The sequence below is a fragment of the Alligator mississippiensis genome, chromosome 2, assembly GCF_030867095.1.
Source record: "Alligator mississippiensis isolate rAllMis1 chromosome 2, rAllMis1, whole genome shotgun sequence".
In the NCBI taxonomy this organism is placed as follows: Eukaryota; Metazoa; Chordata; order Crocodylia; family Alligatoridae; genus Alligator; species Alligator mississippiensis.
The window spans coordinates 179,372,238-179,395,690 of record NC_081825.1 but is presented as its reverse complement, the minus strand read 5'-3'; the positions used below and the strand labels follow the sequence as shown (position 1 = coordinate 179,395,690).

At 42.3% G+C, this 23,453-nt stretch overlaps 1 non-coding gene across 1 annotated transcript; it reads right to left on the bottom strand.

Moving 5' to 3' along the window:
• Positions 1-9,477: 9,477 nt before the first annotated feature.
• CIMAP1A (ciliary microtubule associated protein 1A) lies at positions 9,478-16,946 on the bottom strand. The gene is made up of 3 exons (XR_009459572.1): positions 16,851-16,946; positions 13,871-13,992; positions 9,478-9,614 (listed from the first exon to the last, which is right to left on the bottom strand). It is a non-coding gene; the product is annotated as a ciliary microtubule associated protein 1A (transcript).
• Positions 16,947-23,453: the final 6,507 nt, after the last annotated feature.

Genomic DNA, 23,453 nt, shown 5'->3' with positions numbered 1-23,453 from the left:
AAAATGTTATTGCTTCTCTCTCACTTTCAATTCCAATTCATGATTTCTCCTACTATGTGATGTTTTTTATTTATGAATGAAGGGGCAGGGTGCTGAAAGACCAGCAAAATCATTGCAAATAACCACAACCGTTTCCTATTACTAAAGGAAAAGAAAATTAAACAATGGCTATTTTGGGTATGACCTGTCTGCGTGCCTTTTGTGGAAACCTTTTTAACATGAGATTGTACTTTGAGAATGGGTTTTTCTCTTGAATGGAACCAATCTATTTTATTCCCCAAATAACAAACAAGCCCTGTCTCAAGGCAAATGAAAGTTTATAGATGGGTAAAGAATTCCATTGAAAGGTTGTTCCTTTATATCTGCTTTGCTTTTTATCTCCTCTCCCTTTGTATCTGCCAGCCTGATGCTCAGCCTCAGAGAGGCTTTGCAAGCCCAAAGGCCTGAGGCCTTCTTCCCTGGCAGGACACGAATGGTCTCAGCTGCCCCAAAACTAAAAATGCATTTTGGCCATACTGACTCACCCATCCTTACACGCTTCCCCAGGGCTCCCATGAAAGCCTAGCTTAGAATATTGGGGCTTGGCATGGCATGCCAAAAACCCAAGGGTTTTGAATCTCCATAATATACATGGGAAAAGGGGTGTCATCTTAACCAAGCCTCATTAAATTAGAAGTATTTAAGTCTGTTACTCAAACGATCTTCAAATAGCTATCTTGACAAGTAAATTGATTAGTGTTTAATTGTAATGTTTCTTTCTGTTGACAAGGTTTCACTAATGCCTCCAGGAATACATCATCCGAACCATCTGGCATATAATAGGCGAAACTGTTGGTTTCTTAAATTATAATTCCACTCCAGCTTTGACGTTGCAGAGTTTCTCGCCAATGTCTGTTGAAAACTTGGTGCAGTTTTAGCCATCTCATAGATTTCATAGATTTCATAGACATTAGGGCTGGAAGGGACCTCGGAAGATCATCGAGTCCAGCCCCCCGCCCAAAGGGCAGGACGTCAGCTGGGGTCATAGGATCCCAGCAAGATAAGCATCCAGTTTCATCTTGAAGGTGTTCAAAGAAGGCGCTTGAACAACCTCCGGTGGCAGGCTGTTCCAGACCTTGGGGGCTCGGACAGTAAAGAAATTCTTCCTTATGTCCAGCCTGAAACGATCTTGTAGTAGTTTGTGACCATTCGTCCTCGTCATCCCTTGGGGCGCTCTGGTGAACAAACGTTCCCCTAGATACTGATGGTCACCCCTGATAAACTTGTAGGTGGCCATCAGATCACCCCTGAGCCTGTGCTTTTCCAGGCTAAAGAGCCCCAGGGCTCTCAGCCTGTCATCGTAGGGTCTGCTTCCCTGACCTCTGATCATGCACGTGGCTCTTCTCTGGACTCTCTCAAGCTTCTCCGCATCCTTTTTGAATTGTGGAGCCCAAAACTGGACGCAGTACTCCAGCTGCGGCCTCACTAAGGCCGAGTACAGGGGGAGAATGACGTCCCGGGATTTGCTTGAGAAGCATCTATGGATGCAAGCCAGCGTTTTGGTCGCTTTACTAGCCGCAGCATTGCATTGCAGGCTCATGTTCATCTTGTGGTCAATGATGACCCCCAAGTCTCTTTCTTCCATAGTGCTAACCAACATAGCACTGCCGAGCCTATAAGGATGCTGCGAGGTTTTTTTCCCAAGGTGGAGAACCTTGCATTTATCGGCGTTGAACACCATCAGATTCTCATCCGCCCACTTGCTGAGCCTGTCCAGGTCAGCCTGGATCATCTACCTGTCTTCTGGTGTGGATGCTTTGCCCCAAAGTTTGGTGTCATCGGCGAACTTGGCCAGTCCGCTTCTGACTCCAGTGTCCACATCATTAATGAAGATGCTGAACAGTATGGGTCCAAGGACAGAGCCCTGGGGGACCCCACTGGTCACAGGACACCACGATGAGTGACTTCCATCAATTACTACCCTCTGGGTCCGACCCCGGAGCCAATTTTCCAGCCAGTGGATCGTGGGGGACCCAAGGCGACAATTGGCCAGTTTCTCCAAGAGACGATCATGGGACACCAGATCGAAGGCTTTTTTGAAGTCAAGATATATGACATCAATCTCATCTCCCTTGTCCAGGTGATAGGTCACCTGGTCGTAGAAGGAAATGAGATTGGTCAAGCAAGACCTACCCGCAACAAACCCGTGCTGGCTATCCCTTAAGATGTTGGCGTCGGCCAGTCCATTAAGGATGGCCTCTTTAATAAACTTTTCTAAGATCTTCCCCGGGATAGAAGTCAGGCTGATGGGCCTATAGTTAGCCGGATCCACTTTCCTCCCTTTCTTGAAGATAGGCACCACGTTGGCCTTCTTCCAGTCTTCGGGCACTACACCAGAGCGCCAAGAGTTTTCAAAGATCCGCGCTAGTGGCTGGGCTATGATGCTCGCCAGCTCCTTGAGTACCCTGGGGTGAAGATTGTCAGGGCCGGCTGACTTGAAGGTATCCAGCTTCTCAAGATGTTCCTTCACAAAGTCAGCATTAAGTCATCTAGTTATGATGAGTGCTTCTCAGGACTGTCATGCCTGCTTTTAGTACTGTTCTCAAAGTGTTTGCTTTCAGAGGTGAACAGGACAAGCTATAATTAGTGCTGCAATGTGGTGGGAGAGGAGCAAAGTATGGCATCTTGCTTGATTCAAACAAATTTTTATTTTCCCCCTCTTATTTCATGGAAGAAGGAAAATGTCTTTCAGGCCATTGTGGATAAAATATGACTCTTGTGCCTTTCATTGGGTTGGCATCTTTGAGGCTCAGGTTAGGCAGTGTCTTGAGATCATTGTTAAGCTAAGGGTCAACACTAAGTTTAAGGCTTTCCTGGAGCTGACTGAGTCTTGATTTGGTCAAGCTGGGCCTGACTACCCTATTGGCTGCAGGTGGCTAAACATTAAAGTACAAGACCAGTCCCAAGAAAAGCTGTTGGTTCTTTACTCTTCACAAACCTGGAGCTGTGCTTGGCTTGTAGTGTCATCTCTCTGCTCCTGTCCCCTGTTCTTGCCCTTGTTTCCTGCTTCAAGTCTTGTGCCCCATCCCTCCTAGCTCCAGTTCTGGTTCCTATTCTCACTTTGGCTCCATTTCCTGCTTGGTACTGTGCAAGCCCCCAGTCTTGTCTCCAGCCTAGTTCCTAATCAGGCTTTCTGCCCTCACTCTTACCTTGGACCTCCTGGTTTCTGGCTTCTAGCACAGTACTGGACTGTGGCTTCTGGCTCTGAATTCTCATCTTGATGCTTCGTGGCCCTGCTCTCCCACTTAGTGACCAGGATATTAACCATTAGGTCAGATTTACACCCTGATTCATAACACTCATGAATGTGTAATCTGTTAATCTATATGCAATGGGTTTGTAAACTCACGCCCCTCCCCAATGATGATAAGAACTTTTTAGAGCATCCCTAAAGCTAACTTTAGCTTAAACTTGTTCTGTTTATTATTCAATGCTCCCTCTCCCTCCTTAAGTTCCATTGAGACTCAAGAGAAATCAAAGTCGTGCTTCAAAAGGGTCCAGGCACCCTTCTTTGCCTGTATAAATCTTCCTGTTTTGAAATTAGTTTTTTTAAACTCAAACAGTCATCTAAGTAAAGTCTTTTCTCTTGTTCTCAGCTATCTCAGGAGTGGTGCCATCCTGAATGTGATAAAGAAGGGTATATCTATGCCATGTCCCTGGCCTATCCAGAAAGGAGTGTCTTTTCTCACGCAGGCTAAACCCAGAAATGTGGTAATAAAGCCACCCTAAAGACGTCCCATGTGGCTGGTCTTAAGCACACTAGACAGAGGTCTGTTGGGCAGCCATAGGGGATGACCCTGGAAATGCAGCAGTGAAGCTGCTCCATATTTTGTTGTATGTGAGTAAAAGCTGGAATGTTTTGGGGAGCATCTTTCCTTCCTGGATACACCCAGCACAGTGTAGGCATATCTGAAGTTGCTTGGACTTTGTCCAGTGACTAATTCTATGAATATTTTAAAGCTTCTTACAGCAGCAAGTGGCCACATGACAGGCAGCCAGGGGCAGGTAACTATTATTTTTCTAAATTTTTTAGGGGCCCCTCAGGCCGGATCCAACCTGCAGGCCACATTTTGCCCATCCCTGGATATGAGGCTTACTTTGAGGTTCAAAATATAGTAAAACCTGTGTTAACTGGCATTTTAGTAACCGGCATTTCTATTAATCAGACATGGAGGGGGAGAGTTCGTACATGGCCGCTGCCGCCATCCACCACCCTGCGCTGCTGCGTCTGGCCAAAAACCCCTGCCTCTGATAACCAGGATTTTTATATAACCAGCACACTGTTCCCCACTCATGCCAGTTAACACAGCTTTTACTGTATATGCAATGAAGCTTCCTTCAAGATATCAATGTCCCCTGAAGCATTTAAAGAGTCACATGATATTTTGCCTTCAATGACAAGTGCTCATTTAGCTGCTGAAAAAGCCTACTATAAAATATTTTCCACCCACCAATGTTTTTCTTTAAACTTCAAGGATGAATACTTTGGAGTCTTCATAAAAATCACTTTAAAATAAGAATTTTGTAGAACATCTAATCTGATGCATTTTCACCCACTTGCTTTGAGGGAAGTTTTGTCTATACCAGGCTTCAACTCCACGCAAGAAGGATGTGCTTTGATTTTTTTGATGAGACAGTCTTACGGGACTTCTGTTCCTCTGACCAAATATCCTCATATTTAAAACTTATAGCACAGCTTTAACTTATCCTTACAGCTTTTACAGCATAAACCTCCATAATTAATACTTATAATTATGCTTTTACAGCATAAACCTCCATAATTAATACTTGTATACATCTTTCAAAATATAGCATAAAAGAAATGCCATAAATATTTTCAGACAGAAAGACAATTGTAAGTGCTCTTTGAGTATAAACACACTTTTTAGTAATAAATATGTTTATATTTTTCTTGACATGTGAGACCTGTTCCTGAGTGAGAGAAATCCGGAGAGGGGGAGAAGGGATCATTTTCTTATTACATATTACTTAACAAAATAAGCAAGCAAAAACCCAAGCAGGTATTGGTCTCCAAATACTGACAAATATAAAAACTGTATGTATTTTCTTAATTCAGTAAAGATGCAGGCAATTTCATAATATCCTAGTATTATAACAATAAAGCATAATTCATTAATAACTATCCTTGCATCAATCTGAAGTTCTATCCCTCACACAGACTAGTTAAGGATCCAGAAGTGCTGGCATTCAACTGCTACCCTCCCTATCATTGCCTTCTCGTTAATTTTGTCTTGAAAGAATACATAAAAAAAATTAACAAAACAGTAGTTGGGAAAGTTATTTGTTTTTCCATCTTGGTTAAGCAGAGCCAACAGCTCCTCCACAATAAGTACATTAAGTCTTTGCATGTTTTTGTGACACGTAATCACTGCCCAGTTATTAAAGGAAGGTGCAAACTTGCACGCTATCTGAGGGAAGCTCAGGGAAGAATGGTGTCTTAGAAGGCAGAACTTTTCTCCATTATTCAGAAGGAACTTGACCATTTTTACAGTACTTCAGTAGAAGTAACTTCCTTTCCCAGCTGTATCCATCCTGTGCCAAACAGCAGCATGAAAAGGCTTGGTTGTGTCTAATCCCTCACCTCCTATGTGCTCTACTAGGAACATCCAAAGGGAGTAGCTCCTGTGCTTTCTGAATATGATTTCTGGTTGTGGTTGGTCTGTATGCGGACCTTGTATGTCCTTGGCTAGTGAATGCACACGGCAGTGGTGAGAGGAAGAACGGTGCTTCTTCTGGGTAAAGACAACAGCCTAGGCACAAAGCACAAAGCTTCCTTTATTTTACACATTCTAATGGAAAGCCAATGTTTTTTTTTAGGGATTTCTGCATTTGCCAGCAGCTCTAATAATGTAATATTTTGCAGAGGCATGAAAACCAGAAACTATAAACTAGTCCATTTATTTTCTCGTACTATCCAAGATAAATGAAGAACAAGTGAATTGAGGAAGACTGATGAAAAGTCTATGTAAAGCTTTGCCTGAATATAACTGTAGCGTACATGAGAATTTGTTTTAATACTTCAGGCTGTGTCTATTTAAACCTTAGTATATAGCTCCATCTAAAGGCAAATGGGTGATCAATAACTTCAAAATGTTAAATTCAGATTCACTTCCTGGTTTATTTTTCTTAAATCCTAATACCGTGATTACACACACACACACACACACACACACACACACACACACACACCCCCCCAATGGCATGCAGCTAGGGCCATCACAGGACTAAACTCAACTGACTGCCTTATTAGTAGGAAATGGAATGAGATTTTTACACAGGCAATTTTGTGAAAGTCCAGAGTCTGAAGAATAGCTGGAGCCAGGTGCTGTGAAGTGGTAGTACTGTACTGATGAAGGCAGCATGATCCACACAGATGACAATGATCTTAGCTTCAATATGCTCTCTTCCTTGCAGAGTGGGGACATTGAAGATTCTTTTATAGCAGGGGGCAAATTATACTACTACACATGATAATTTTCTGAATATGGATGCACATCTTTTGTTACAAGTTGGAGATATGACTGCTTCTAAATTTAAGAGGAGCTATATAAAATCTGGCAGCTTTCAAACATAAAGCAACATGATATGGGAAAATAAATTTAGTTCTTGTAAGACAGCTTTGCAGGAAGGTCAATAGATTTCCATAATTAAAGGCACTGTGTACTCAGAATGCCGGATTCCAAAGGTGATCCCAGAAGACATGGATTTCTTCAGTGTCACCTGGAAGAAGAAAAGTAAATCAAATTAATTGGAGTATTCTTCATTAATTACCTTCACTTCTTGCTAGTTGCCATGGCCTGTACCCTCCATAGTCAAGTACCAGGTCTGAAGAATCCTTGCTACTTGCTGCACCTCATGCTCACTATATCTCAGTAAAAAAGAAGTTTGGAGCTGTAAGTGTAAGTGGGGGCAGAGAGAATAGGAACAATGAAGTACATCAGCTGCTCTGCAATTTGAATGAAAAGTTGCAACATTTCTTAGGTGGATGGTATGATCTGGTGCTGTTTAACCTTTGAGGCTGGCACTCTGAAAAAAATAAAGTAACAACACTGCTTCTGTATGCACCAGTACTTGCATCAGTTATATGACAGAATATAACTGATGCAAGTCAGTGATCCTTCACGTGAAATTTGCATACATAATTTCACCTTTGCATCCTGTGTAACATAGTATATTCCTTGCTGCTTTCATTTAACTCTACCTACTAAGCTGGTAATTTATGATCAAGCCTTTTCTCTCAGTGAGCTATAAAATATCTTTCAGAGACTACAATAGTACATTTAATTTGATTTCTTACAATTTCTCCATAGCCTAGAGGTAAATATCATACTATGAAACAGTGGCTACATATTCACCATATATTACAGTAGTTGCAGGAAAAAGTTTTGTGCCTCTTTTATAGATGTCCCTTTGAACTATTTACACCTAAGTTTGCTACTATAAGTAGAAGCAAACCTTATTTGTTTAAAAAAAAAATCAGTACACTGAAGGTAACTGCACTTTTTTGATACTGCTCATACAATAAGACTAAGTAAATTTTAATTGCGGCTTTTCCTTTAAACTTTGTGGTTCTCAGATGCACAGATACAACCTTTGTGTTTGCATGTGTTTTTTCTTAGGTTCAAATATTAGAGTAGGATATAAATCTCTCTTATGTCTATGCTGTTGGGATAAGAGATGGTGTTGGAACGGATATATATGCACATGTATGCTTAATAAAGGAACTTTCTCTTATGCGTGTCTTTCTGTGCAATTCATCTGTTTTAATAATGCCTTATTAGTGTATGGAGTTTGTTTAGCTTTCAAACATGGCTTCTCCTGCAAGATCACAGTCCCATCTACCAATTTTTCCTTTAAATCATTAATCTATACATTGAAGATATAGTCATTACTTATTGGAATCTGATTTTTTTTTTTTAAATATAGATACCAGAGTCCAGTGGAAAAAGCCATGACTCATAATGGCTGAAAGTAAAGACTTCTTAATACTAGTAAAGTAAAACACCACAATCCTGCTGCCAAGATTGTTAGTAGGGCTGTGCAAGGCTTCGGACAGAGCTTCAGATCCGGAGGAGCTTCGGACGCTTCGGGGGCCTCGTTTGGCTTCCCGAAGCGCTTCGGAGCCGCCTCGGAGATCCGGCCTTAGGGTATAATGGGGAAACAATAAAATACCTATAACTTTGTTGTTTTTATCCGATTTAGATGAAATTTTCAGGAATGGTAGACTCTGCAGAGAGGATAAAGCCTGCCAAGTTTCAAGAAGATCGGTGCAGGGGCCTGGGGGGAACAGCACCCCAAATTCTTGAAAGCAAAACTCCTGTCACGTTTATGTGTTACACCACAGGGGGGTCAAAACTGCAGGGGTGGTAGCTCTTACTGAGGCCACAAAGCCTGCCAAGTTTCAAGAAGATCAGTGCAGGGGTTTGGGGGGAACTGCCCCTCAAGATGAGGACATGCAAAACTGGTGCCACGGGTGCTTGCGAGACTGACTGTCTCCGTCTTGGGGCGGGGAGGGGAGACACTGCTGCAGGCCTGGCTGCTAAGCTGCTGTGTTACCAGTTACCAATCAATCATGATTCACTCAGGGACCAGGGACTCAGGGACCAGCTCAATACACAGGGCCTAGCTACTACATAATGACTTAACGAGCATCAATTAGCACCTACAAAACCAGGCTAAGGAGAGGAAGAATCAATGCAGACAATCAACTGCCCTAAGACAGACACAGTCTTAGCAGGAGTTTTGTCTGTCAGCTGCGAGGGGTGCAGGGCCCCACAACCCCCCTGCACCGATCTCCTCAACAGCTGGCAGGTGTCGTGGCCTCAACAGGGGCCACCATCCCTGCAGCTGTCACCCCGCTGCGCCTTAACACACGCAGTGTCACCCGTGGCATGAAATTCGCTTGTCCATAGCTTGAGGTGCCTCAGTAAGAGCTACCAGCCCTGCAGTTTTCACCCCCCTGTGTTGTAACGCACAGCCAAGACACGAGTTTGGCTTTCAAGAACTTGGGGTACAGTTCCTTCCAAACCCCTGCACCTATATTCTTGAAACTTGGCAGGTTTCATGCTCTCAGCAGAGGCTACCTTCCCTGAAAGTTTAATCCAAATTGGACAAAAAACAACAATGTTATAGACATTTAATTGATTCCCCAATTATACCCTATGGCCGGATCTCCAAGACAGCTGCGAAGCTTTGGCCAGATCAAGATGGAAACCCAGTCGGGAGCTCCGGATCGGATCGCGGCCATCCAAAGTGGCCGGATCTGATTGCTGCCGACTCACACAGGCCTAATTGTTAGTCCTGTAATTTAGCTACTAACCCTAGTTCACAAAAACTATTGAAGGAGATGCTGAGACAATAAAGGCCAGCTGCTGAAAGGAGGAAAAGGGAAACAAGGGCTTTTTTTGTCTTACCTTTCCTATATTGTAGGCTGCAGGTCCAGGATGCAAAGTTCTATCTCCTGGAGGCCTACTTGGTGAGCTCATACTGTACTCAGGTGCTCTGTGTTTGTATGCATCAAGCTTTGGCCTATTATATGCAGCAGGACCTGGTGTCTGTAAGAGACAGTGAAATCTTTCAGATGAAAACATCAACATTGAGGACCCCCAGCCTCCCCTGAGAGTTGCACCAAGCTTGATAGGAAAATGTTATCATAGCATATAAGCAAAGTTAACAATTTGCCTGAAGAGCAAGTTTTCTCTTTTTATTGTTTGCAACTCCTTCAGAAGTTTCCATTAATTGTTTTGAAATCTGTTTCCAGCTGTTAGGGTAGCTTGTTATGTTTAATGCTTTCAAGTTGTACCTGCTTATAGTGTTGTTTATAATTTAGCCTTGTTGAATCGTTGCTTAAGTTTTGTCCTTATTAACTTTTTGTTTTTTATTATTAGCTGGCTTTGAGTTGTTTTTGTAGAGCTCATAGGTGCTCATTATATTATATCTTTTCTTTTTTATCACTGTGAGAAGTTCTTTTAACATAACATAGCAATGGCCTTGTTACTAGCTTCAGTTAACTGAACTTGGCACTAACCAGCTGAATCAGAGGGATGGAAGAATTGGCTATATTAATGAAAGGTGATAAGGAAGACAAATGGACAATGCCCAAAGTAAGACACCAGAAAAAGGCCAAATTTAAGAGGTGTGCTTGCAATGGATGTGTTAGACAAAGGAATATGCTGAGTCCAAAGAGACCAATCCGAAAGCAGAGAGTCATCAAAGAAGTGAAGTTGAAGAAAAGCATAAAAGCAGGGAGCAAAAAAGTTCATCATCATCAGAAATCCAGCTTTCAACACCTGTCTGGACCCTTCCAGCCCATAACGTACCCTTTGCTTCCAGGAACTGAGTGGCCATCTTTTCTGTCCGAGCAAAGTAACATCTGGGATTGGGTGAAATTATTGTACTGATTGGTTTTTTTCTCTCTGAATATAAGAACCCCTGAGATGATAATACTTGTTGTACTAATAAAGTTAGACTTTGATTTCAGGACACCGAGTTGTCCAAGACTGATTTTAAGACACTGAGTTGTCTACATTTTGATTTTAGGACACAGAGTTGTCTTCATTTGTATTTCATGTTCCATTTAAGGGTTAATTGTGCTCTAACAATCCCCAAGTACTATCTGGTGGTGCTAACACAGCCTTGAGCCTTCTTATATATAGCAATTGTAACAAAAGTAATTGAAACACAGCTGTTGTTGTCTGCTCTAAGAAACCTAGGATCCTTCAGATGTCATTGTGTAGCATTTATACTTGCATTTGGTAGCATTTCAATTGTCAGTATAACAGGTATTTAAAAAATGAAAAAAGTTTTTAATTTTAGAGACAGGGATCATTGCAGGTGTTTCAAGGGCAATTCTTTACAGATGGCAGAGAAATTTGGGTTTAAACTCTTGTGACTGCATTTTCAGTAGCAGCTATTCTAAAACTAGGACACTAAAGCCACTGTTTGGACAGTACCAAGCACAGTAGGGTTCTGGTATGTAAGTAGGGCTCTAAACTTAAAAATAATAGATATTTTTTCCTCCAGACTAATATTGCATTATGTACATCCTGACGATTTTTTCTTCTCCTCCCCTCCCATCCCATCTCCTCTTTCACAGGGGTGGTCAGTCAACATGATTTTACCTACATTTTTATATACTAAAGCAAGGAGCATGTGGAATAAGCATGAAGAATTGGAAGTCCTAATGCAATAATGAAAGTATGATGTGATTGGGATAATAGAGCTGGGGAGAGAGAGTTCACATGATGGGAGTACTGTCATGAATGGGTATAGCTTATATAGGCAGGAGGGAAAAGGTGGGGGTAGTATTGCCCTATATATAGAGACATAATCTTATTTTGAGTTGCAGAACAGGGTAAGCCAGGGTTTGACAATGTTCAGCTCACAGAGCCACTGGTTTCAGCCTTCAGAGCTGAAGGGTTTTGATTATACCTGTTCCTATGCCTGTGCTACCACTGCTGAGAAGTGGAGAGGGGGAGAAGCAGCTGTAGTGCAGATACAGCTGGAAGGTGATGAGCACCAATGCAGCTTCCCACTGGCTAAAATCTGCACCCATACTACAGCCAAGGACCTGGAAGAAGCTGGTGCCTTGGGAGGAGCTCCCAACTGCCTGGTCCTGGTGTGGCTTAGGCAAAGCCCCCATCACTGATGCACTGCGGAAATCACCCGGCCCATGTCGGACTTGAGCAGGTTGTTCTGGCCCATGACTCAAAGGTTGCTGGAGCAGACTTATTAAAGGCTTCTGCGTCAAGGCAAGAGGATCTCTCCTCTCAGATTTCTCCCCTCCCATCACAGTAAGGGTAATGTCACAGTGGGTGTCTGCCACAGACCACCAAACCAGAAAGAAGTGAATGAATCTTTTTTAAAATTAACTGCAGTTTCCAAATTGCAGGACCTAGTTTTCAGGGAAACTATAATTACTGATGAAAACTACTGGTGTGAGACAGTCCATCAAGTTTTAGGGGTGTGTCAGGGATAACTTTTTGGTACTAGTGATGGACAGACCAAGTACAGGGTAGCTCTTTTTGATCTGTCACTCAGAAATGGGGAGGAACAGAGAGAAATTGGAAGGTAATGGGTAACAGTAACTATGAAATGATAAGAGTTCAAGATCCTAAAGAAAGGAATTGAGGAGAACAGCAGAATAAAGATGCTGGGTTTCAGAAAAACAGACTTTTAACAGTCTCAGGATCCCGTGGGAGGCAAAACTGAGGGGGAAAAGGAAGTTCCAGAGACCTGGTTGTACTTGAAGGAGGCCTTATTAAAGACACAGGAACAAGCTATCCCAATCCAAAGGAAGAAAAGGAAGTTCAGCAAGAGGCTGGCCTGGCTAAACAGAGAACTTTTCACTGAGTTGAAACCCAAAAAGGAATCGTAGAAAAAGTGAAAATGTGTCCATATTACTAGGGAAGCATATAAGAGAATCACATGGGCATGCAAGGAGAAAACCAGGTAGTCCAAGGCATGATTTGAGTTGCAAGTAGCGAGGAACATAAAAGAGAATAAATAAGAAATAAGACCGTAGGGAAGTGTAGGTTCTTTATTGAACACAGAGGGCAGTCTACTAATAAGCGATGCAGAGAAAGCCAAGGGATTTAATATAGTAGTTCTCAACTTTTCTAGACTCAGGGGACCTCTTGATAGACCCAGGGCATCACTCAGAAAATGTCAGCTCTTAGTTTTCACTAGATTTTTGGCTAGTGAAAAATAATATAGAAATTCTTCTTTCGCAAAGAACTCAGAATGGCCACAAGAAGTAAGAATGCTTTTAATACTATGGATTCCTCTTTGAAATCTCTGGGTTATCTTGTGAATCATGTTTGCACACCTACTGTAATTTTAGCATCTTATTATTGCTTCTTCCCAAGCTACCTATCACCGTCAAATTTTCCACCAGTTCTTCCCTATTGATCAGGACAAAATCCAAGACAAGTCATCCCTTAGCTGTATCCTGCACCTTATGGAACTGAAAGTTGCCCTTCACCAAGTTATGAACCAGCTCAACACTGAAGTCCAGAAAATTGAACTCTCACCAGTACCATCCCATTCCCATTTCCATACCATACCTTCCCAGTGCCAGAAATTATTAGAGGCTTGGAAACTATGATTTCTGAGGAAAGATGGAGAGAATTGGGATTATTTAGCCTGGAGAAGAGAAGACTGAGGAGAGATTTGATAACAGTCTTCATATACCTGAGGGGTGATTATAAAGAGGGTACAGGTAGACTATTCATTATGACTGTAGTGGACAGGACAAGGAGTAGCATTCTTAAATTGCAGCAGAAGAAATGTAGATTAGATATTAGAAAGAACTTGCTCACAATGAGGGTGGTTAAGCACTGGAACAGACTACTTCAGGAGTTTATGGAATTTCTATCCTTAGAAGTTTTCAGAAGCAGGTTAGACAAACATTTGATTGGGTTATTTAATCAGGGATCATCCTGCCTTGAACAGGGGGTTAGCATAGATGATCTTTTGAGGTTCCTTCTATCCCTACTTTTCTATAATTTTATGATTGGGGTTGGTAGAAAGACTAGGTCAAATTTGAAGAATTTGGGAGTATCATTGATTTTGATGGTATTTGAGTCATGTCCTTTGGATAGGTAGATGCTGCAAGTATAGAAGCACCCTGTCTTGATGGTACAGTAAGTAGGACTCTGCATACCACTGTTCATGTGCAAACTGAGTGCTTGGATCTGCTTGTATTTGTATATTAAGAAAGGACCCAACAATATTTGGATCCCTTCAGTTTTGGAGGGGGCCTCTGGTTACTGATAAGAATACTTGGAAAGGAGGTAGAAAGGCAGCCTACCTTATGGCGATCCTCATAAAAATAACCTATGTTACTTTTCCATTTCATGGAATAGCAAGGACTAGCTGTTTTGTCCACTGTGTTGGGGCCCAACATCTTAGGGATTGTATATCTGGCAGGACCTGGCAGGAGAGAAGGATAATAATTATTACATTCAGCATGAGTGGTCAAGGATTAGATAGCACATCTAGACAAGGAAGACATTTTCAAACTGAGGCTGGGAGGAAAACAATTCCAACCATGTTGGGGCACCGATTTGTAATACTGTAGTAGCCTCATGGGACTATCATATAATCTGGGTTTTTTTTGCCTTTGTGGACAGGACCTATCTTCATTTTTCTGAGGTTGTGGGATGCTTCACTTAGCATGTTTTACAGCAGCAAAGTGGACTTTCTTGGCTGACTGCTTTGTCCTTTGCATCAGTATTCTGATCCTACCTTATCTGATGCCACAAGCACAGAAGACTTCTCTTGGCCTTCAAAGCCTGTAGTAGCCTATCCTCATGCTAATTGCCGTGTCTTAAATTATCAACATGTTTGATAATCCCCCTGCTCTGCTCATGCACTTAAACAGTAAGCTATTGGGGAACAGCATTGTCATCACACCCTGTGTTTTGTCCAGGCCAAGTTACAAGAAGGCCATTCTCTATGATGGGCTGGGGGCACTATCACAATATATTTTTTCTTTCTTATTTTAATTATTTCATAAGAGATGCTTGCCTTGTTAAACAATACACACAGAAAGGAGCATTTTTCAAAGTATTGTGTATTTGTCACAGGACTCCCATTGACTTCTCCATATTTTCTCACATCACCTGCTCTTCTGTGCTTTCAGCCATTCTTGGTGGTCTTGGGAGTCTGAGCGCCACATATTCCGAGTATGAGCAGAGCAATTTCTTGCCTGGCTTTCAGGCTCTGGGACCAGGAGACCAGAAGCTGAGAGCACAGAAGAACATTAGCTGTCTATTCCAATTCCAGCCCCTTGCTCCCTGGGTGGGTAGGGAGTGGAGTCGCAGAGCCAAGCAAACCTCTATTGCACCCAGCTGACTGAAGAGCAGGCTCTTGCATGTTTGTAGTGATTTTTTTAAGTGGTCTAGTGGGAGGATGGAGTTGGGGGCTTCACATCAACCTGAAGTGCTCTGAAGGAGAATTTGGAGCAGTTCAAATGTATATCTTTCCATGACCAGTGTGCTTGTTTTATTTATTTATTTATTTATTTATTTATGCTTTTGTTTTCCCTGTTTTCAGCATGCACTGGATTTATCATTTATATATGCATGAACTTAGCAAACATCAAACACAAACATTGTTTCCCCATTCTGGACTGTGCAAATGTTAATTAGAGTATTGCAGGATTTTCTTCTGAACTAGTGTGCATTTGCCACCGTTCACCTAGGTACTCATTGGTTTGGTTTAACACTGACTGCTCAGATGGCTCCATGGTTTGTCAGGATCTGCAATCAAAGCTACTAGGGCTGTGCGAAACAGCACCGTTTTGTTTCGACTTCCATTTCACTGTTTCGACAGAACAGTGTTTTGTTTTGAGTTTCATTTCATTTTGAAAGCACGGTTCCATTTTGTTTCATTGAAACTGTTTCATCATTTCAAAGCTGTTTTGATGTTTCACCCATAGGCTATAATGGGGAAGCACAACACTGCCTATAACTTTGTAATTTTTTGGCAGATTTAGATGAAAGCAGCAGGGATGGTAGCTCCTTCTGAGAGCATAAATCCTGCCAATTTTGAAGGAGATAAGTGCAGGGGTTTCTGGGAAACTGCACCTCAAATCTTGACAGCAAAACTTGTGTCACTTTTAAGTGTGAAGGCACAGGGGGGTGAAAACTGCAGGTATGGTAGCCTCTGCTGCAGGCATTAAGCCTGCCAGCTTTCAAGGAGATAGGCACAGGGGTTTCTCAGAAACTGCTGACAAGCAAAACTCATGACGTATGACTGCATGTTTATGTTAAGGGGTGCACTCGCTGGTGCTGGGGCCTCTACATGACATGGCAGTGTGCCCCAATGAGGCCTCCTCCCCCGCAACAGCCTCAGGCCAGTCCACTGCTTAAATGACAACAGGTATAAAATCACTTAGTGAACACTTGCACAGTAGTACCAGCAGCATCTCAGGCAGCCAAACTGTGGCAGAGCCCTTCTTCCCTCTCCTGTAGGAGCTTCTTTCCCAGCGTGTGTTAAGGCGTGCCCTCACTGTGCTCTTCCCCCTCCCTTTCCTTACTTTCTGTTTCCTTGCAAGCAAGCCCAGCTTCAGCTTCAAAACTCGAAACATTGCGAAACTTCTGAAATGATTTGACTACCCTCATTTAGTTTCAAAGCTGTTTCGAAGCCCTTCATTTCATTTTGATTTTGCTGTTTCGAGCTCAAAATGAGTTGAAATAGCATTGAAATGAGACAGCCAGAAAAATTTCGCATAGCCCGAAAAGCTAGTCTTTGGTGGCAGAACCCAGTCTATTCTGGAAGAGTAAAGTCACTTTTCCTTGTGATGAAGACTTCTGCTGCCATCTAGAAGCTAGTAGAAGGCAGAAGACTGTCTATACATACCAACTGCTGTAGTCCCTTAAGCAGCTGTGTTTCCCCAGGACTTGCTTTGCATCCTGGTGGCTGCCATATTGGAACAGCATGGCAGTGAGCATGTTCCTATGACACCTGCTGTCAGTCAGCAGAAGTTCTGGTGGGCGAGGCAGCCAAGTATAAAATAAGACCTGCATGTCAGGGCTAAAAGGAAAAAGGATTTGCATATTCTTTTCAAATGCACCTAAGTAAATGAAGTTGTTTCACATTTTAGTCTGTTAATCTTGATGACAATCCCACTTAGCTCTGGGTATAACACTGGATCCTTTTGAAGCTTTTATCTTGTATCAGAATACTTTCCTCTGGAATCAGACTCAGGACTATCTGCCTTCAGGCCAGGTTTCAACAACAGGAGTCCTACATCAGATTTATTTATTAGTTAATGGATTTTTTACCTGGAGTGCTGTCTACTCTGAAGCTTTTAGATCTAAAGGAAATGGAGTGAATAGGAGCACATCGATAGACATGTTTTCTTGACTTCTCTGGTGAGTAATCACCTAGACAAGAGTAGAACAAAGCAACAGTAATGACAGCTTTTCCTTAAAAGCATCCAAAGCAAATGACTTGGTCTGTAGGTTCAGCATACAAAATTCTAGGGCTTCCATCTGACTCATCACACTGTATTGCCTTTTCCCACACATCCTGTCCCCATGGTCCGGTATTGGCATTTCTCCTGCCTCCTACAGCAGGGGTGGGCAAAATGTGACTTGTGGACCAGATGTGGCCCACCAGGCCATTTTATCCAGCCCACAGGGCCCCTAAAAATTTAGAAAATTAATATTTATCTGCCCCTGGCTGCCTGTCATGAGGCCCTCGATGGCTTGCCAAAACTCAGTAAGTGGCCCTCCACTCAAAATAATTGCCTTCCCCTGTCCTACAGCAAGTGCTTACCACCAATTCCCCTCTCGTTCTAGTTCTGCATTCTAGCCCTTCTGTCCACATGCCATTCCTTCTGTATCTCTGCCCCATGGTCCTATGTGGCTGCTCCTCCCACATTTCATCCCCCAGCATTGGAGCTGTTTCTGTTTGAGGATATACATACTTTATTCTAAAAAATGTTCTAAAGTTTCCAATCCGTTAAGAGAGGGAGATCACGGACATGCTATCCTCACTTTGGATAGCCTGCTAGAGATGTGCTACTCACTTGGTCCAGGGGTGATCTCTGTTTTCACTATGGGATGCCCAGATATGGTATAAGCTGGGGCAACTTCCTTCCCCCTTCTGGTCATTGAGGCCACATAGTAGCGAGGACCTGGAGAGCAGCTTTCTTTGCAACGTGGCCTTGTCCCACTAATACTATAAGCAGGGGCTTTCTTTTTGGTTGGATTGTGCTTCATGTAACCTAGGAAGAAAGGCTACATTTTCTATGTGTTGACCAAGTCACATTTTAAATTCCCTTTGTATTACAGTGCTAAAGTTATTTGAGTCTTTGGCCTCATGAAATTCCCTTTCAGGACACTGTGTTTCCTTTTGTTTTGTAGGACATATATTCAGTATATCACACATTTTTTTCAGATTCTATGTATCTCAGATTTTTCACCCAGCAATAGGTGTCTACTACAGACTGCTAAACCAGGAGGAGGAGCTGGATCTGGAATTTTTCAGAGAACTGATGGCGGCTGCACATTCAAACAACATAGTTTTCATGGGTGCTCTCAGTTACCCTGACATCTGCTGGGAAGAGCACTTGGCCAGCTCTGACTGGTCATGTAGATTTTTGACCTGAGTGGAAGAATTTTATTTAGTTCAGAAGGTGAAAGGGTTGAGCATGGGGAAAGCTTTGTTGGATTTTGTTCTAGTCAAAGGGGACAACCTGGTGGGAGATCTGAGGGTAATCTGGGAGATAGTGATCATGAGATGATAGAATTCATTATCCATCATAGGGCAGGGAACTCAGTCAGTAAGGCAGAGGTGCTTGAATTCAGGAAGGCTGACTTGAATGAGCTTAGAAAAATAGTGGGAGAGACCCTTTTGGAAGAGGAACTGGAGGGGAAGGGAGTTCAGGAAAGGTGGTCATTCCTCAAAGGAACGATCCTCAGAGAGTAGAAAAGGTCATTCCTTTATTCAGGAAAGGTGGAAAAGGGGCCAGGAAGTCCTCTTGGCTTACCAGCGGAGTCAAGGAGTGCTTAAAAAAGAAAAAGGAGACTTACGGACATTGAAAACAAGGAGTAGTCACCAAGGAGGAATACACAAGTATAGCCTATGTTTGTAGGGAGATGATAAGGAAGGCAAGGGTGGTAACCAAGATCAGGTTGGTGACCGATATCAAGGACAATAATAAGTTCTTCTTTAGGTATATAGGGAGCAGGAGGAAGATGAAGGGAAATGTGGGGCCCTTGCCGAATGGGACGGAACAGCTGAAAACAGACAGTCAGGAGAAAGCAAAACTGTTTAATGAATACTTTGCACTGGTGTTCCTGCATACAAATGGTGATCACCCACCTGGTCAAATACTGGATGGATGCAGGGGGGCAGTTGCCAAGAAATGATTAGTGTTGAACTGGTGAGAGAGTACTTAAAGCAGCTGAATGTCTTCGAGTTAGCAGAACCGGATGTACTACACCTGAGGGTGCTGCAGGAATTAGCTGGAGTCACTGCAGGATCGTTGGTGAAGGATTTGAAAACTTGTGGTGTTTGGGAGAGTTCCTAGAAGACTGGAAAAGGGCCAATGTGGTGCCAGTCTTTAAAAAGGGGATGTGAGAGAACCCAGGAAACTATAGACCAGTTAGTTTGACCTTGATACCAAGTAAAATTTTGGAAAAAATGATCAAAATGTCCATTTGTGAGAGACTGGCAGAGGGCATGATGCTGAAGGATAGTCATTATGGTTTGGGTAGGTCATGTTTGACCAATCTCATCTTCCATGATCAAGTAACAAACCGCTTAGATGTGGGAGATGCAGTTGATGTCACATATGTGGATTTTAAAAAGGCCTTCAATATGGTCCCCCATGAGGCTCTTATAAAAAAACAAAACAAAACAAAACTGGGGGATTGTGGGCTGGCAGAGTCCATAGTCAGGTGGGTTGGGAACTGGCTAAGGGTTGAAATCCAGAGAGTGTTAGTGGATGGGTCTGTATCATTTTAGCGGGAGGTGGCCAGTGGTGTCCCACAGGGTCTGGTTCTTGGCCCCGTGCTGTTCAACATTTTTATCAACAATTTAGATGAGAAGGTGGAAAGCATTCTGGTCAAGTTTGTAGATGATACTAAGTTATGGGGAAAAGCGGTTAAACTCGGGGATAGGATGTGGATACAAACAGGCCTGGGCAAGCTGGAAAGGTGGGTGGAACAGAACCAGATGCAGTTCAATAAGGATAAATGCAGAGTACTTCATTTGTGCAGAAGTAACTACCAACATGAATATAGGTTAGGAGGAGAGATCCTGGCCAGCACGATGACTGAAAGGGATTTCAGGGTTATGGTTGATCACAGGATGAACATGAGCCACCAGTTCGATGCTGTAGTCAACAGAGCTAATAACATACTGAAATGCATTAGTTGATGTGCTGCAAGCAGAGCTAAGGAAGTGATACTTCCTCTACTTGGTGCTGGTGAGACCCCAGCTGTGTCCAGTTCTGTGTGCCACACTTCAAAAAAGACATGGAAAATCTTGAAAGGGTCTAGAGAAGGGCCACAAAATGATTAAGGGCCTGTAGGACAAACCTTATGAGGAAAGACTAAGGGATGTGAGACTGTTCAGCCTGGGGACAAGAAGACTGAGGTGGGATTTGGTGGCCATCTATAGGTATGTAAAGGTGAATATCAGGAGCCAGGAGAAAAACTGTTCACTAGGGTGCCCCAGGGGAGAAGAAGGAGCAATGGCCATAAATTGTTAAAGGATGGTTTCAGGTTGGATGTAAGGAAAGAAGAACTTCTTTATGGTGAGGGTGACCAGAATCTGGAATAGACTTCCCAAGAAGGTGCTGTAGTCCCCAACCTTGGAAGTCTTCAAGAGGAGACTGGACAGACACCTTGCTGGGATCATTTGATCTCAGCAGTATTCCTGCCCAGAGCAAGAGGATTGGAATCAATAATCTTTTGAAGTCTCTTTCAGCCCTTGATTTTTATGATTCTATGAAAAAATGAGCTGTCCGGTTTTGTTCTCATACCAGTGACTAAGGGTTTGGAAATATAGTAAAATAGATATTCCATGATAGTTATTTTCCAAGTATAGATGAAACCTAAGGTCCCTTTCAAAGTAAAGTGACTGCACTAAAATTTTTAAACAGCACAAAAAATTGTTCAGTCATACAGAAGAGGAATTCTTTAAACAATATGTGTTAGAGCTCTGACAGGAAGACACCATCTTAATGACAGGACTGCAAAGTCTGAGAAAATTGCTATCTGTGATCAGTGTCAAAATTAACCAGAAGTTAATTAACCAGATTTCAAATTAACGAGAAGTAAATGTAAAAAATTCTTATAACTAATTGTCGCGGAGGGAGGGCGGGGGGTGCCTTTCCAATGCATTCTAATAAGAGATGTTACCTATCATGAATTCTGATGCTTGTAGATACAATTACGTTACTAACATGGTAATTTCACACCAAAAGCAGCAATTGCCACTTAATGAAGCAGTAACTGATATTTTAAAAATTGATTTAGACAATTCCTTCTGAATGAATTATATTTCTGTTCTATGTTAGAAACTACAGTGATGGATGCCTTAGAAAAAGGTATTAAAAGCCAATTGCAATTTACACAAGCATGAGGCAGAAGAAGAGAAGAGCCAATACTAGCTGCCTTTTGCAAACAACCATCTTTAAGTTCTTGGTGTCACAGACAGGCAGCTTACCTTGCCTTGAATTCTCTGCGGAGCAAGTCACGGATGGTGGAAAATGCAATTAATCGTAAAAGTAATATTCTTTATGAATTTCCCAAAAACTTACACTTTTTGCAATCCCTGGTCTGTGGAAATTTGTGCCTAATTCAGCCTTGTGCTTTTGTCATGAAAATTTACCATCTCAGCAATAAAATCTATTTGTCATAGAGAAAATTAGAAGAATGATTGATATTAAAACACTATTTGAAGTAGTATCAGGTAGGTGTGTACTAAGTAGAGTCACTCAGTTCTCTCTGCTAGGTTATAAAAAAAAATAAAAATTACTAATATTCAGCAGCAATGTGGGAAAAGTTATACTAATTGTCACACCAAAGATAGTGGAGTTATTTAAATAAAATATATGTGAGTGTACACAAAATGAATGATCTGAACTGATCTAAACTTTGTGTTTAAATTATTACTATGAACCAGGTTCCCTAGAGTTCTGTATCTGTCTGTGCTTTTTACCTGTTGTTCCCTGTATTGAGTACTTGGGTCCTGGACCAGTATACTGGGCTGCTATTGGTATCCTTGGCCGATGTGGTCTCCAGGTTCCCACCCAAACTCTGTCACCCATAGTGGGAGCTGGTTACAAAGCCTAAAGAGAAAGTAGAAGTGTTAATAATATATTCTTTGAAAGAAGAAGAGTTCTTTTTCTTTTGAGAGTTTCAAAAATCCATTCTCAACCTGGCCCTAAAATTGTACTACACCCAAAGGCTAGTTGTAGGCATAATGGATCTGTGTTGAAGGAACCATGTTTTGTACCTCCCCTAGGGCCACTGCTGCCAGCAGCATGGTATTACTGAGGTAATACACAGCTGTTTGATGAGATTTTCCTTGGATATCAGTCTTGCTACATTTCCCATAGGTGAATACAAGTAATGGGGACAGGACAGCTGAATCCTTCTATTGAGGTCCCTCTTGAAGTGATAAAGAGGGCATTTCCCAGTATCCAGAACCAGGACTCATTTGATATTTCAAAGAGATCTGTTTCCCTGCCCAGTCATATCATTCACTGTAAAGCAGACCCCAGGTTTACCTGCTGTCTGTCACTGGTCATTGTATTGTGCACCCTAGCAGTCTTCCACACTTCTGTCCATACCACACTGCATGGAGGCATACAATGCTCACTGGCTGTGCTTGACCTATGACAAATTCTAGAGATCGAGCAATGTAGATGCCTAAGAGCGTAGCTGGAGACGTATCAAGTGACACTCTAAAGTAGCTCTCATCTCATTTCCAGGATTTGCCATGCATGAAGTTGTAGTGAGCAGACCACTAGTTTCTCAGTTGGAAGTGAATGCAGTTAGCTTCTCTCGGCTACTACATTTACAGAAGAGGGAGTTGGTTTTTTTCTTCCCTCACCACATCAATGAAATTCCAGCTTCAAAATCCTTGGTTCTTGTTGATGAAGTATAGGAAAAGGAACATCCTAAGTTTTAGTTTATAGCACTGAACATTAAAAAAAAAAAATCATTGTTCTTTGACTTTGAGTGATACAAATCTACTGTGGCAGTAGTTTTCAAACTTCCAAAAATCAAAGAACTCTTTCGCATCACTTCTTCTGCCATAGAACCCCTATCCCTGGCTCTGGGGGCTGCATAAGCTGACATGGAGCCAGGCAACCTGACCTGGCAGTGGTGATACACTGTCTCCTGGTCTGCTCTGCCATTACCCCCAATCTCTTTATGGGATCCCTGATGACCTCTCACAGAATCCCAGGGCTCCACAAAACACAGTTTGAAACCCCCTGGACTATAGAAATAAGGATCCAATCCTTTCTGTGTTCTTCTGATTTCAGTGAGACTCCTGTGTACAGCCTGATTTAAGGATAAGCCTCTGAACAGGTAAGTCCATATGATATTTTACACTCCCCTTTCAGACTATACTGCATTAAAGTACACCAGTGCAATCTGTACTACAGAAGGATTTTCAATGCACAGGAAGAACAAAGCTGTACTCTTCCTCTCTCTGCCTCGCCACAAAATTCCACCAAATTATATAATAGAAACGTATAAGGTAAACCCTAATCATGTAAGTCAGAATTATCTGTGTGAGTAAAGTTTTGCTGGATTTTAGCTTTATCTCTTCTCATCACTCCTCTATGTTAAGGTTAGGCAAATTATAAAGGAAGTGGATGGAGGGAAATGCCATAAGAAGAAAAAGCCTACTTTTAG